We start from the raw sequence: 13,200 nt of genomic DNA, 5'->3' as shown, positions 1-13,200 counted from the left end.
AGTTTTTTCCCATTTTTTTCCTGATGTTTTTGTTTTTCCTGGTTTTTCCCCTCTTCTTTTCCCAAAATTTTCTGTTTTTTTCCCAACTTTTTCTCAAATGTTTCCGTAATTTTCCTGGTTTTCCCCATTTTTTTCCCAATTTTTTCCCCTGTTTTTCCCATTTTTTTCCTGATTTTTCCCCAATGTTTTTCTTTTTTTTTTTGCTGATTTTTTTCCCTGATTTCTTCCAGGTTTTATTCTATTTTTCTTTTCCTGATTATTTTTCCTCATTTTTCACAATTTTTTTCACATATTTTTCAAATTTTTTTTCCTGATTTTTCTCTCTGATTTGTCCCAATATTTCCCCTTTTTTTCCTAATTTTTCCTGATTTTTTCCTTTTTTTTTCCTAGATAGTTCCTGGCGTTTTCCCAATTTTTTCCCCATTTTTCCAAAATTTTTTTCCACACTTTCTTTTACTCATTTTTTCCTTGACTTTTTTCCTTGTTTTTTCCCAAATTTTCCCGGTCTTCATCCTCTTTCTTTTCCTGATTTTTCCTTGTTTTTTCCCAATTTTTTTCCTAAATTTTTTTCATGATTTTCCCCCACTTTTTCCGTATTTTTCCCTCTTCTTTTCACCATTTCTTCCTGGTTATTCCCCATTTTTTTTCACAATTTGTCCCTGATTTTTTCGTGTATTTCCTAAATTTTTACTGATTTTTCCTGATTTTTTCCAGGTTTCTTCCCTCTCTTTTCTCAATTTTATCCAATTTTTTCTCAATCTTTTTCCTGATAGTCCCGATTTTTTCTTGATTTTTCCCGATTTTTTTCATTATTTTTTTTATTTTTGTGGGGTTTTTTTTCAATTTTTTTTCATTTTTTTTTCTCAAACTTTTCCTTGATTTTTGTGTTTTTTCCTGTTTTTATCCCATTTTTTCCCCTGATTTTTCCCTTTTCCTTTCCCTAATTTTTCTGGTTTTCCCCATTTTTTCCTGATTTTTTTCCTTATTTTTTTCAGATTTTTCCAGATTTTTTTATCCTTTTCCTGTTTTTTCCCTGGTTTTCCCCTGATTTTTCCTTTTTTTCCATATTTTTTTTCTGATTTTTTCCCAATTATTTTCCTGATTTTTTTGCAATTTTTTATCAAATATTTCTGGTTTTCCCTTCATTTTTCAAATTTTTTTCCCAATTTTTTCCTGATTTTTCCCAGGGTCTTTTTGGCTTTCTTTTCCTGATATTTTCCCTGATTTCTCACAATTTTTCACAATTTTTTTCATGTATTTCCTAGTTTTTCCTGATTCTTCTCTCTTCCTTTCCCAAATTTTTTCTAGCTTTTTCCCAATTTCTTCTCAAATTTCCCTAGTTTTTACATGATTTTTCCTGGTTTTTTTCCTATTAGTTTCCAGTTTTTATTCCTCTTTCTTTTCTGGATTTCCCCAATTTTTCCAAGTTCTTTCCCAGTTTTTTTCCTGATTTCGCAAATATTCTTTCCAATTTTCCCTGGTTTTTCATGATTTTTCCTTCTTTTCCTATTTTTTCCTGATTTTCTCCCCATTTTTTCTGACTTTTCCTGATTTTTCCCAGATTTTTTCCACTGTCTTTTCCTGATTTTTCCCCAATTTTTTCACATTTTTTTCCTTGAGTTCTCTCTTTTTTTTCCCCAAAATTTTTCCTGGTTTTCCCCAATTTTTTGTCAGATTTTCCCCTGTTTTTCCCAAATTTTTCCCAATTTTTTCCTGATTTTTCCCTGATTTTTTTGGATTTCACCCTGATATTTTTCTGGTTTTCCCCTGAATTTTCCCTTCCATTTTCCTTGAATTTATCCTGCGCTTTTTTCCATTTTTTCCCCAATTTTCCAGTTTCCTTCACACTCCCAGTCTAATCCCAGTCACTCCCAGTATGAGGCCAGTGGCCCCCAGTTGCTCCCTGTCAGTGCCAGTATGACCCCAGTAGCCTCCAGTGTGATCCCTGGGACTCCCTGTCTCTCCCAGTATATCCCAGTCAGCCCCAGCACACTCCCAGTCATTCCCAGCTCCTCCCAGTTGCTTTCAGCATGATTCCAGTTGCTCACAGCCACTCCCAGTCAATCCCAGTATGATTCCAGTCACCCTCAGTGGGATCCCAGTTTCAGCCAGCAGGGACCCAGCTGCTCCCACTGTGATCCCAGTATGATCCCAGTAGAGTATGATCCCAGAATAATTGTAATTCTTCCCAGTTCCTACCAGTATGATCCCAGTTGTCCCTGGAATAGTCCCAGTCCATCTCAGCATGGTCCCACTCACTCCCAGTTTCTCCCACTGTGGTTCCAGCTGTTCCCAGTGTGGTCACAGTCATTCCCAGTATATCCCAGCTGCCCAGAGCATGCTTGTGCTCATTCCCAATCATTCCCAGTTACCCCAGTAAGGTTCCAGTTACCCCAGTACAAACCAGTCCCTGCCAGTGCTGCCACTCCTGGGATCCCCCAGCCCTCTCTGTGTTCCCCCCTCCCGCATCTCCCCAGAGGAGCCCCAAGGGCTGGCAGTCCCCAGCCAGGGTCCCCAGCCAGCCCCAGGTTGGATCTGCAGCCCCCAATTTTCCCAGTTTCCCTCTCCTTTTCCCCGGGCCGGGTTCCCCCCGTCCTCAGCGGGTGGGAGCAGCGGAGAGCCCCGCGCTGCCCATCCCGACCTGTCCCGGCTCCATCCCCGCTCCTGCCGTGGGCTGTGAGGGGTTTGGGAACGGGGCACCAAGGGTGTCACTGCTCCTGGGGGAGGAGGAGGAGGGATGGAAGAGGAGGGATGAAGAAGGAGAGAGAGAAGGGATGGAAGTAGGAGAAGAAGGTGGAGTTAGGGAGGAGGAGCAGGAGGAAGAGGAGGGACAAATGAAGATCAGGGAAAGGAGAAGGAACCACGAGGTTGAGCATTACCCAAATTCACAGCCCCCCAACCATGGGATCATCACCCCCTCCCCATCCTGTAGGTGCCCAGGGAGGGAGAGCTTGGCCCAGATATCCTGGGGGGCTCCTGGGGTGGTTTTTTGGAGGGGATGTTTGGAGAATGAAGAACTCCAAAGCTGAGCAGAAAATGCCCCTTGGGGGCACATTGGGGGGTCCCACAATCCCTAAGTGGGGAGATGGAAACAGGGAACTTTTCAGATTCCTGGCACTCCCAGCAGCCTGGGGAGGACAGGGACTGAGCAGACAGGGGAACCCCCAGTACAAGCGTGACCCCCAGCAGCTGGGACAGGGGGGAACCGCTGAACACCAAAGGGGAGAGACCAGAAATGGGGAGCTCCTGGGAGACATTTTCAGGGCTGAATCTTGGTGTTTGGGCAGTTTTTATAGACTCCAGATGCCTGGTGACTTCTAGAGATGAACTTGCACAGGGGGAGCCCCCTAACCCAATCTGCCCATGAACTGTGTTTTTCCCCAAACTAGGATTTCCCATTTCCTAACCTTGGCTGGATGGAGAAGGAGACTGCGAGGAGGAGGAAGATGCCCCAGGACACCCAGGCAGGTGAGGAGGAAGTCAGTGCCCCTTTCCCCCTCTCTCCTGCTCCATCTCCCAGCCCAGCCTGGCCCCCGGCTGCAGGACAACCCCGCTGCTGATGCCGTCCTGCTGGGGACGCACTGGGGGGATCTCCTTCCCCTTCCCTCTGGCACGGAGGCAAATCCCATCCTCTCCTTGTCCTTCCTCCCCCAGACAAGGAGCTGAGGATGGAGACCAGGGAGGACAAATCCCCACAGCAGAACCTCGTGGAAGAGGCTGTTTTGAGCAGCTCCACAGTGCAGGAATGCAACGGGGAGGAAAAGATTCAGAGATCTTACAGGAGGAGGGGCTCCAAACCCATCCCAGGGTGCTCTGAGGAGGAAAGACCCACCCTGTGCCGGGAAAGAGGCCAGAGATCCAGCCAGGGCTCTGAGCTGGTGATCCATGAGCAGCTTCAGGATGGGGAGAAGCCCTACAAGTGCTTGGAGTGTGGGAAGAGCTTTGGCCAGAGGAAAACCCTGATCCGCCACCAGATGATCCACACTGGGGAATGGCCCTACGAGTGTGGGGAATGTGGGAAGGGCGTCAGCTGCAACTCCCAACTCATTGTCCACCAGCGCATCCACACTGGGGAGAGGCCCTACGAGTGTCCTGAGTGTGGGAAGAGGTTTCAGAGGAGCTCACATCTGCTCGTGCACCAGCGGATTCACACGGATGAGAGGCCCTTCCGCTGCTCTGACTGTGGGGAGGGCTTCAAGTACAACTCCACCCTTGTCACCCACCGGCGCATCCACACTGGGGAGAGGCCCTACGAGTGTGAGGAATGTGGGAAGAGCTTCAGCCAGAGGTCCCAGCTGACCATCCACCAGATGATCCACACTGGGGAGAGGCCCTACGAGTGTCCTGAGTGTGGGAAGAGGTTTCAGACCAGCTTCCATCTCCTCACGCACCAGCGGATTCACACGGATGAGAGGCCCTTCCGCTGCCCTGACTGCAGGAAGGGCTTCAAGGACAACTCCAACCTCATCAAACACCGGCGCATCCACACTGGGGAGAGGCCCTACGAGTGTCCCCAGTGCGGGAAGAGCTTCACCCAGAGATCTAACTTGACCCACCACCAGCGGAGGCACCGGTAAGGGAAGCCCTGCGAGTGCCCCAAGTGCAGGAAGAGCTTCATGTTCTGCTCCAGCTCCATCCCCCATCAGAGGACCCACGTTGGGCAGAGCCCTGTTGACCCACGTTCCCAGTGATCTGCGTTTTGAAGACACTGGGCTAGTGGTCATTTTCTTTTGTTCCGATGATCTTTTGATTCATCTTCATCCCTTTAAAACAGACAAAATTGGGGTAAAAGTCTACAAATTCATCAAAGGCATCTAGAGCCTCACATTTTACTAGTGCTTCAAGGTAATCTGGTATTCAGGGAAATACTTAGGGGTTGTGGGTGTATTTGGTGTAGTTTTCTCCATTTTTTGGCACTCAAAGCAATGAGAGTTTGATCTGTCACCTCAAAACCACTCAATGCCACTGAAAACTGCACAGTCCCACTCAAAACTATTGGATTCCACAGTCCCTCAGGGTGTGATGCCTCAAGTTTTAGCTTTCATATCTTTCATATTTTACACTGTCTAGGTTTGTATTTTTGAACTTCCTGTTAAGTGTTAGTGAGCTCTCTTCACAGAGTAGGTAGACAATTTCTACCTTGATACTAAGGGCAGCTGTTACAAGTTTCAGGCCCAAAAGCATAAACAAGGGTGGACTGAAGAGAGAAAACAAGGACGGGACTTCATCCTCTGAAGCTGTAATTGAACAATGAACCTCAATATGCAGATGGACCTAAACTTCTAAAAATGTGAGACCTCATGATGAGTTGTCCATTTTTGTGACCATTTCTGGTCCATCTTGGGTGTAGCCCTGGCCAGGTTCTTGCACTGCCCAAGGCGTATCCTTTAAGGCCTTTTAATAAACTTTATTCTTAACTCTGTCCAGCCTCTGTTCTAGGTCAGCCTTCTGAAGGCATCAGGTGGAATGGGGTTGGAAGGGGATTGGGTGAAGTGGGATGCAAATCAGGAGGGGTGAGATGGGCATTGGGTGGGGCAGGATGGGTGGGATGGAGTTTGGGAGGTGTGAAATGGGGGAAATAGGGCTTGAGAATGGGGTCTTGATGTCCAGCAGGAATGGGATGGGTTGAGGTTTGGATTGGGGAGGTGGGGTGGGGTCTGGAATGAGATAGACAAAGTTTGGGGATGGTGAAGGGAGGGGAAACCCGTTAGTGAGTTTTGGATATTCCATGTTCCCAACGAGATTTTAAGGTATCTCACATTTCTCAGGAGGTTTTGGGGCACTCCCCAGCTCTTGGGGTGTTCCTGAGAGCAGCTCCATGGAGCTCCATTGCCAGGGATGGTTGCCATGGGCACGAGCTCAGAGCTGTAGCCAGAGTGCGTTGCCTCGGTGCTGGAGAGCAGAGAAATGATGAACAGCCCCAGACATCTCCAGGGTGTCTTTGGGGGCAGAGCAAGTTCTGCCTAGGTGGGGCGGTCACTGCCCCAGCCCAGCCACTGCAGCCTCTGCTCCAGCCCCAAAGTGGCTGCCAAGCCCCTGGCACCCCAAAAACCCCAGCTGGGAGAGGGAGCAGAGCAGGTGAGGCTGTGTCATGGGTGTGACACTGACAAGTGCCACGGCCCTGGAGCTCACAGCAGCTGAGATGGTGCTGGATCCAAGGCTGACTGTGGATCTCTGTCCCTCTCTCTCTTCTCCTGACTTCCTCTTCTCCAAATCTGGACAATTTTGATGGGTTAGTGTTTGTTCAGTCAGTGTTTTGTGAAGTGATTCACTGTAATTCCATCTTTCTTTAAGATTTCTTAAGTGCCTCATTCTCTAAAGTTTGCAAGTAAAAGTTTGTTTCCCATCCTCCTGAGAAGTTTGTTGTTTTCTCCCATGCACTGCCCGAGGGGATCGAGGTACCTCAGGTCCCTTTCCAGCAGGGCCCGAGCGAGCTTGGGGCACAGCACAGGGAACTGCAATGCTGAGCCAGCCCTGGCTGGGTTGGAGGAAGCAGAAAGGCCAAGCCCTGAGCCCAGGCCTGGCACAGCAGGGCCTGTCCCTCACGGGTGGCTCGGGGCTCTTTGTGGGGCAGTGGGATGTGAGGGGCAGCAAGGACAAATGCCATAAACCTGCAAGCCCTGCCAGCCTCCTCAGGGAGGGCCGAGGGAGGAGCAAAGACCTTCCTGGGGCTGTGCCCTGGGCCAGGAGGGATTGTGCCAGTGGAGTTGACCCTAAATTTCTTCTCCCAGGCAGCTTTAGGACACGGAGCATGAAGAAGCCAGAGCCAACTCTCAGCTTTCCACAGTCCTCCAGTAGAATCCTGTGTGGGGAGCAGCCTGGGAGCAGGGTTTGTGTGTCAGGGGAGGGGAATTCAGAGCCCTTTTCTCCCCCATGGCCTGAGGGTCTGCATTTTCAATGGCCCTACAGCTGCCAAAGGGGCCTTTTTCACCCAGCTGAAAACAGTTCTGCTGATGGCCTGTCCTAAACCTGATTTTTCTGCAAATGTGCCAATAAAGCCTCATTTTTTGCAGCCCCAGGTCTTGTGTGCAGGCAGGTGAGAAAACTGAAGGGTGGAACAGCTCTGCTAGGTAGGAGTTCTCTTTTTCGTGGTGGCTTTTATTTTTATTTTTTTTTATAATTATCACCCCCTGTCAGCTCTGGGCTGAGGTCTGTAACTGTGTGTGACACTTGTCTGTGGCACTGTGGGGGTGGCCAAGGGGACCTTCCCCGAGCTGTCTGCAGAGGAATCCACAGCAGCCCAGGCCGGGGGTGCTCAGTGGCCGCTCAGTTCCGCTGACTGGACGCGGCTCTGGACGCTTCCCTTGGAGCATCTCCAGGGAGGGAACGCTGGGGCTGCCCCGGCTGTGGTGTCACTGCCAGGGGAACGCTGGGGCTGCCCCGGCTGTGGTGTCACTGCCAGGGGAACGCTGGGGCTGCCCCGGCTGTGGTGTCACTGCCAGGGGAACGCTGGGGCTGCCCCGGCTGTGGTGTCACTGCCAGGGGAACGCTGGGGCTGCCCCGCTCCTGCCCCACCCCATCAGCTCTGCCAGCGCCTCCAGGGGACACAAAGGCTGAGCCAAAGGGTGAGAGTTGCACAAGGGGCTGAGCTGGGATCTGGGACCCATTGGGATCATGGAGTCCAGCCCCCGGCCCTGCACAGACACCCCAACAATCGCAGCCTGTGCATCCCTGGCAGCGCTGGCCAAAGGCTCCTGGAGCTGCGGCAGCCTCGGGGCCGTGCCCATTCCCTGGGGAGCCTGGGCAGTGCCCCAGCCCCCTGTGGGGGAAGAAGCTTTTGCTGATCTCCAACCCAGCCCTGTCCTGGCCCAGCTCCAGCCGTTCCCTCGGCTCCTGTCCCTGCTCACCTGGGCAGAGATCAGAGCTTGCCCAGGGTTACGCCAAAGTTAGAGCTCTGTGGGAAATCTCTACCCATCCCTATCCTTTTAATATATCTGTACGTAGGGATGTGCATGGATGTGTCTTGTATGGAAAGGAAGGAGTGTGCAAACAACGTGACTGACACTTTCACCCTTTGTGTTCATTCCATACTCATGGGTACCAAGATATTATGGAAACCTTTGCAAGGACAGACCTTCTGTCCATGGATACAGAGACATCCAAGAGCCCCTGGCACAGACAGACCCTTCTGTCCATGGATACAGAGACATCCAAGAGCCCCTGGCACAGACAGACCCTTCTGTCCATGGATACAGAGACATCCAAGAGCCCCTGGCACAGACAGACATTGCTGCTCTTCAGCCAGTGACAGGATGAGTCCCTGAGACTGGGGCTTGGCCTTCCTCATGGAGAGGGGCATCAAGGAAGGCTGCAGTGTGATGGAGACTGTGATGGGCTGGGAACTCACTGGGGGAAAGGAGGGAGCAGTTGTGAAGTAAAAGGCAGGTGGAGGAGACAACTGTTCAGAGAAGGGCTGAGCTACAGCTTGAGCAAGATGAAAAATGGCATTTGGGGTCATCCCAGATGGATTTCATTTCAGAAGTTATAGAACAAGTTTAATTTTTGGGGGGGTGTCATTTTTTCCCTTGGAGGTGGACACTCTGCAGACTTGAGCTGCATTGCCAAAATGCTCCAGTCTCTGCTGCAGGTCACACCGTTTCTTCTTTGGCTGATCCTGGCCCGGTGCTGAGCCCAGCAGAGCCCTGGCAGAGCCCAGAGCAGCCTCAGCATCCGCAGAGCCCGGCTGCAAGGAGAGAAAGCAGAAAGCGCCCGTCAGCTGAAGGCTCCTGTCCCCTTGTCCCAGCCAGCCGCGGTGCCCAGGCCATGCTGGCCGTGCTCAGAGCTGGGCCCAAAGCTGCCCATCACTGCTGCCTTTGGGAGCAGAGCAGGAGGGCAGGACATGTGCCCAGCCTGCAGCCAGCCACGGCAGATCCAGCCCCTCAGCAGCTGCCCAGAGCGGGATGCTCCTGTGCCCGCTGCCATCTCCCAAAAGCTCTTGTCCCACCCATGCCAGGGAGATGAGGACCCACCTCACACCATCCGCTGCCAGAAGAAAAGCTGGTCCCAAACGATGTCCTCAGTCTTCTCCAAGGGCACGGCCCATCCACGCCACAGCTGGTCCCAAGCACTTCCCGATCCAGACTGGACCCCACCTAGAACACTTCCTTTAGGAAAACAAACAACAAATTAATGAAAATAGATTACAGACAAAAAGGGGAAACAAGAAAAATGGTAAAAAATCTTATCTCTGTCAGAAGCTTGAGCAAGGCCCAACCCCTACATTCTGGGGAAAAACCCACCCATGGGTGAGGGAAGCCCATGCTTGCTCCCTTCCCCCTGCACTGTCCCCCAAAATCACGGTGATCCCAAAGCAAAGCAGGGGAGTGGAGCAGCCCAAGCCCTTCCTTGCCTGCCCAGCAAAGCAGCCGTGCTCAGGTTCTGGAGTCCCACCTGTGCTCCTGCCATGGGGGTTTGTTTGTGTCGGGCTGGCTGCCCCAGCCCCAGCCCGGGGCACGGTGGGTGGTGGGGGCTGTTGGCAGGGCCAGGATCCCACTCCCATTTCGTAACCACCCCAGCCCATGTCCCCAGCCCTGCCAAAAACCAGCTGGGCAGCCACTGAGGAATCAGTTGCATCTGCCCCAGTGAAGGGGAAACCTTTGGTTCCCAGCCAATGCACAAATCTGGGAGCATCCCCCTGGGTCTGGACTGACCTGAAAATTCACTGTGGAGCCTGGCTTTGAAGAAGGTGCCAGAATCAAAGTCCATCATCGCCAGCTGCCACTGGCCAGGTGGAGGAAGAGGTTGTCATCCTTGCTGCTGTCCTCCATGTCTCCAGCAGCAGCAGCAGCCCCACCTGGTCCAGCTTCTCCAGGGGCTCCTTCTTCCCTGGGGTGACACCAGGCTGTCAGGGTTCTGCCCAGGGCCCGGCTGTCAGTGAACCAGGACAAGCAAAACCAGCTCAGATGGTGCCCACCAGTGTTGGGCAGAGCAGCTCAGCTCCAGCAAAGGGCTGTGTGTTCCCATTTGATGAGCCCAGTGCAGTGACACAGGCAGGACAAAAAAGTCTGGGTTTCTTTGCTGCTGATTGCCAGGGCATGTGTGGAGCTGTAACTTACCAGGTCCCTGCATCACTGTGCCTGTGGCTCTCTCCCTTCTTCTAGGGCTGATGAATATCCTGCATCCAGGGATCATGGAACAGGTCTTCTAATGAAGGCCTGTCCAAGGAGTTCAGGGATAAACACCACCTGATCAGAGCTCGGCAGTCTGGGGAGAGAAACCACAAACCACTGGTCAGTTGGAGAAGCCTCCTGTCTGCTTTGTCCCACTATTCCCGTGCCCAGGCCACGCTGGATGTGCTCAGAGCTGGGCCTAAACTTTCCCATTAATTTTTTTGTTTTGGAGGAGAGCAGGAGAGCAGGACATGTGCCACCTCCTCAGCAGCTGCCAGAGCGGGATGCTCACGAGCCCGCTGCTGTCTCCCAACACTGGTGTTCCCCCTGTGCCCAGAGATGAGGATTCACCTTGGGAGAGCCGTTGTGGCAGCAGGAGCTGGCCCCATCTGATGTTCCTGCCCCTCCTGAAAGGGTGCTCCCCGCAGACCATCTCGTGCAGCAGGATGCCCAGGGTCCAGACGGTCGCTGCCTCGCCATGGTACCACCCAAAGTCGTTCCATTCCGGGGGGCTGTATGATGGTGTTCCTATGGAATATGGATGGAGCTCATCAGGGGATGCTGCTGCTCCCAGAGCCTGACCCCAGCATCCCTGGGCATGTGGGGGCTTCCCCAGTGGCCCATGGGGTGACCTGCTGCCCTCTCGCCAGCACCTGGGACTTGGGTACAAATCCATGGCTGGAAACGAAGTCACTGGTGCTGGAAGAGGGCAGCAGAAACCCTGGCAAGGCCCGACCATGACACACAAAGGGAAATACCCACTCAGTGCTGGGGAAAAACCATACCCACATCCTCCCTGCTGGCATTGCCCAAAACATATTTTGAACCAAAGCAAACCAGGGAAGCACAGCAGTCCAAGCCCATTCTCAACTGCACACGAAACCAGCTGGTGCACAGGTTCTGCCTCCCCCTCTCTGCCACCCGTACCCATGGAGGATTTTGTCAGGCTGCCTGCCCCAGCCCCAGTCCTGGGAGAATCCCTACTGCCACACCCTGGTTGGGCCAGGAGATGCTGGGACCAGAAGCCTACCCCTGTGTGGGCTCACCTGCAAATTGAGTGTAGGCTGTCTCCTGAAGGTAGGTGCCACAGCCGAAGTCTATCAGTTTTGCCTCGCCGGTGTCCAGGTCTACCAGGATATTCTCTGGTTTTATATCTCGGTGCAGGACCCCGCAGCTGGTGCAGTGCCGCACGGCTGCCAGGACCTGCCGGAACAGCTCCCGCGCCTCTTCCTCGGACAGGAACTTCCGTGCCCGAATGAAGTGCCGCAGGTCCTGACACCGCTCCGGGCGCTCCAGCACCATAACAATGTAGCTGGGGAGCTCAAGCCACTCCAGCAGCTGCACCACACCGGGGAAGCCTGTGGACACCTTGTCCAGCAGCACTATCTCCAGTGGTGCGCTGGTGCCGTCGGGCTGCGGGAGGAGCACGGTGCCGTCAGTGGGGCTGAGGCCATGCCAGGGCTCGGGAAGCCCTCAGCCAGCCCGGGATGCTCTGTGCCCTCCGCTGGCCCCATGCCCGCTCTCCCTCCAGGTGTCCTGGCAGCTCCCACCCTGCCGGGTCCCGGCTCATCCCCGCCCGGCACGCCCCGGCTTCTGCCGCTGGCCCCGCTCACTCACCAGCTCGCCCCAGTGCCGGACACGGTTCCGTGGCACCTTTTTGATGGCCACCTGTAAGCCAAAGGGAACAGCGGATTCAGCTCAGCGCCTGCCGTGTCCAGCCCCATCCTACTCCTCCGCCCCCTTCTCCTCCTCCGCCCCCTCCGCCCGCTCCTCCTCCTCCGCCTGCCGCTGGCCCCACCGCTCACCGGGAGTCCGTCCGAGAGCCGAGTGGCTGCGAAAACTCTGCCAAAGCCGCCGCGTCCCAGCAGTGAACCCACTCGGTACCGCTGCTGCAGGGCCTCCTGCGCCTTCCCTGGAGAAGAGACGCGGCCGTCAGTGCTCGGCCCGGGGCCAGGAACGGCCCCCGAGCGCTCCCCGACCTCCCCGGGCCGGGCATCCGCAGGCGTTCGCTCTTTGGAACGCGAAAGCGGCGGCTCGGGGCCGGCGGCCGCGCTGCTGAGCGGCGGAGCTCGGGCCGGGGAAGCCACAGCGGAGGCGGCGGCAGCGGCCGCGCCGCCTGTGTCCTCCGCGGGCCCCGGGAGGAGCCGGGGCCGGGGCCGGGGCCGGGGCCGGGGCCGGGCCAGGCGGAGCCAAAGGGCAGCGATGCCGCCCCAGCCCCAGGCAATGATGCCCGCCCAGCAGCGCAAGCGCCAGCACAGCCAGAGCTGGGCGGAGGCGAGACCGCGGAGGGATGCTCGGGGACGGGGCCGGGGACGGGGACGGGGCCGGGGCCGGAGCCGGGGCCGCGGCAGCCCCGCCCGGGGCCGGGGGCGGACCGGGGGCATGGCCCGGGTGGGCACGGGGTGAGGGAAACTGGAAGGGAATGAGACACAGGAAAAGGGAGACCGGGATGGGGTGCGGGACAGTGGGAGAGGGAGAAGAGAGACAGGGAATTGATAAATTCGCTGCTTTTGCTGCTTTCTCTGCTGCCGCTGCTGCCACTGCTGCCGCCGCTGCCGCTGCAACTGAAGCACCGGGACCGTTTGTCCCCGTGTCCGTTTGTCCGTTGCCCGCTCGGCCCCGCCCCGAGCCCCGCGCTCCCCGGGCAGCCCCTGAGCCTGGCTAAACACGGGATCTTTGCCCTGGTGAGCCAAGAGCCAGAGTCTTGACTCCTGCACAGGGGCACAGCAATGCCCTTGGCTGCTGCTGTGCCTTGTCCCTGCTGAGGGTCAGACACTGTCTGAGCACATTCCCTGAATGCAGAATTTGTACCTGAGCCAAGCACTGCACTTGTGTCTCCAGCATTGCTTTCCAAGTAAAACAGGGGGAGTAAAACTGGGTGTAGCTCATGGAATTTTACAGTGTCTAAAACTTGCCGAGTCTCAGATCTTAGAGGTGAGATCCATTTGGAATGAATGGGATGGAGAAACAGTGCAAGATGGAAAAGGGAAACATAAAAATCAATAGAGAAAAATAGAAAAAAACATATTGGTTGTTTCTTTGGATTTTATTTTCATTTCTTAAAAAAGTTGTTTCAATTTTCCCAGAATCT

The 13,200-nt window shown here is 54.1% G+C and overlaps 2 pseudogenes; one reads left to right on the top strand and one right to left on the bottom strand.

Annotated features, from left to right (window-relative positions):
- LOC131586380 (uncharacterized) overlaps window positions 1-13,200 on the bottom strand; it is a 585,722-nt pseudogene that overhangs the window by 348,606 nt on the left and 223,916 nt on the right.
- LOC131586233 (zinc finger protein 850-like) overlaps window positions 1-13,200 on the top strand; it is a 111,747-nt pseudogene that overhangs the window by 6,830 nt on the left and 91,717 nt on the right.

Source organism: Poecile atricapillus, chromosome 19 (genome assembly GCF_030490865.1).
Source record: "Poecile atricapillus isolate bPoeAtr1 chromosome 19, bPoeAtr1.hap1, whole genome shotgun sequence".
Lineage (NCBI taxonomy): Eukaryota > Metazoa > Chordata > Aves > Passeriformes > Paridae > Poecile > Poecile atricapillus.
This window is presented reverse-complemented; position numbering and strand designations above follow the sequence as displayed.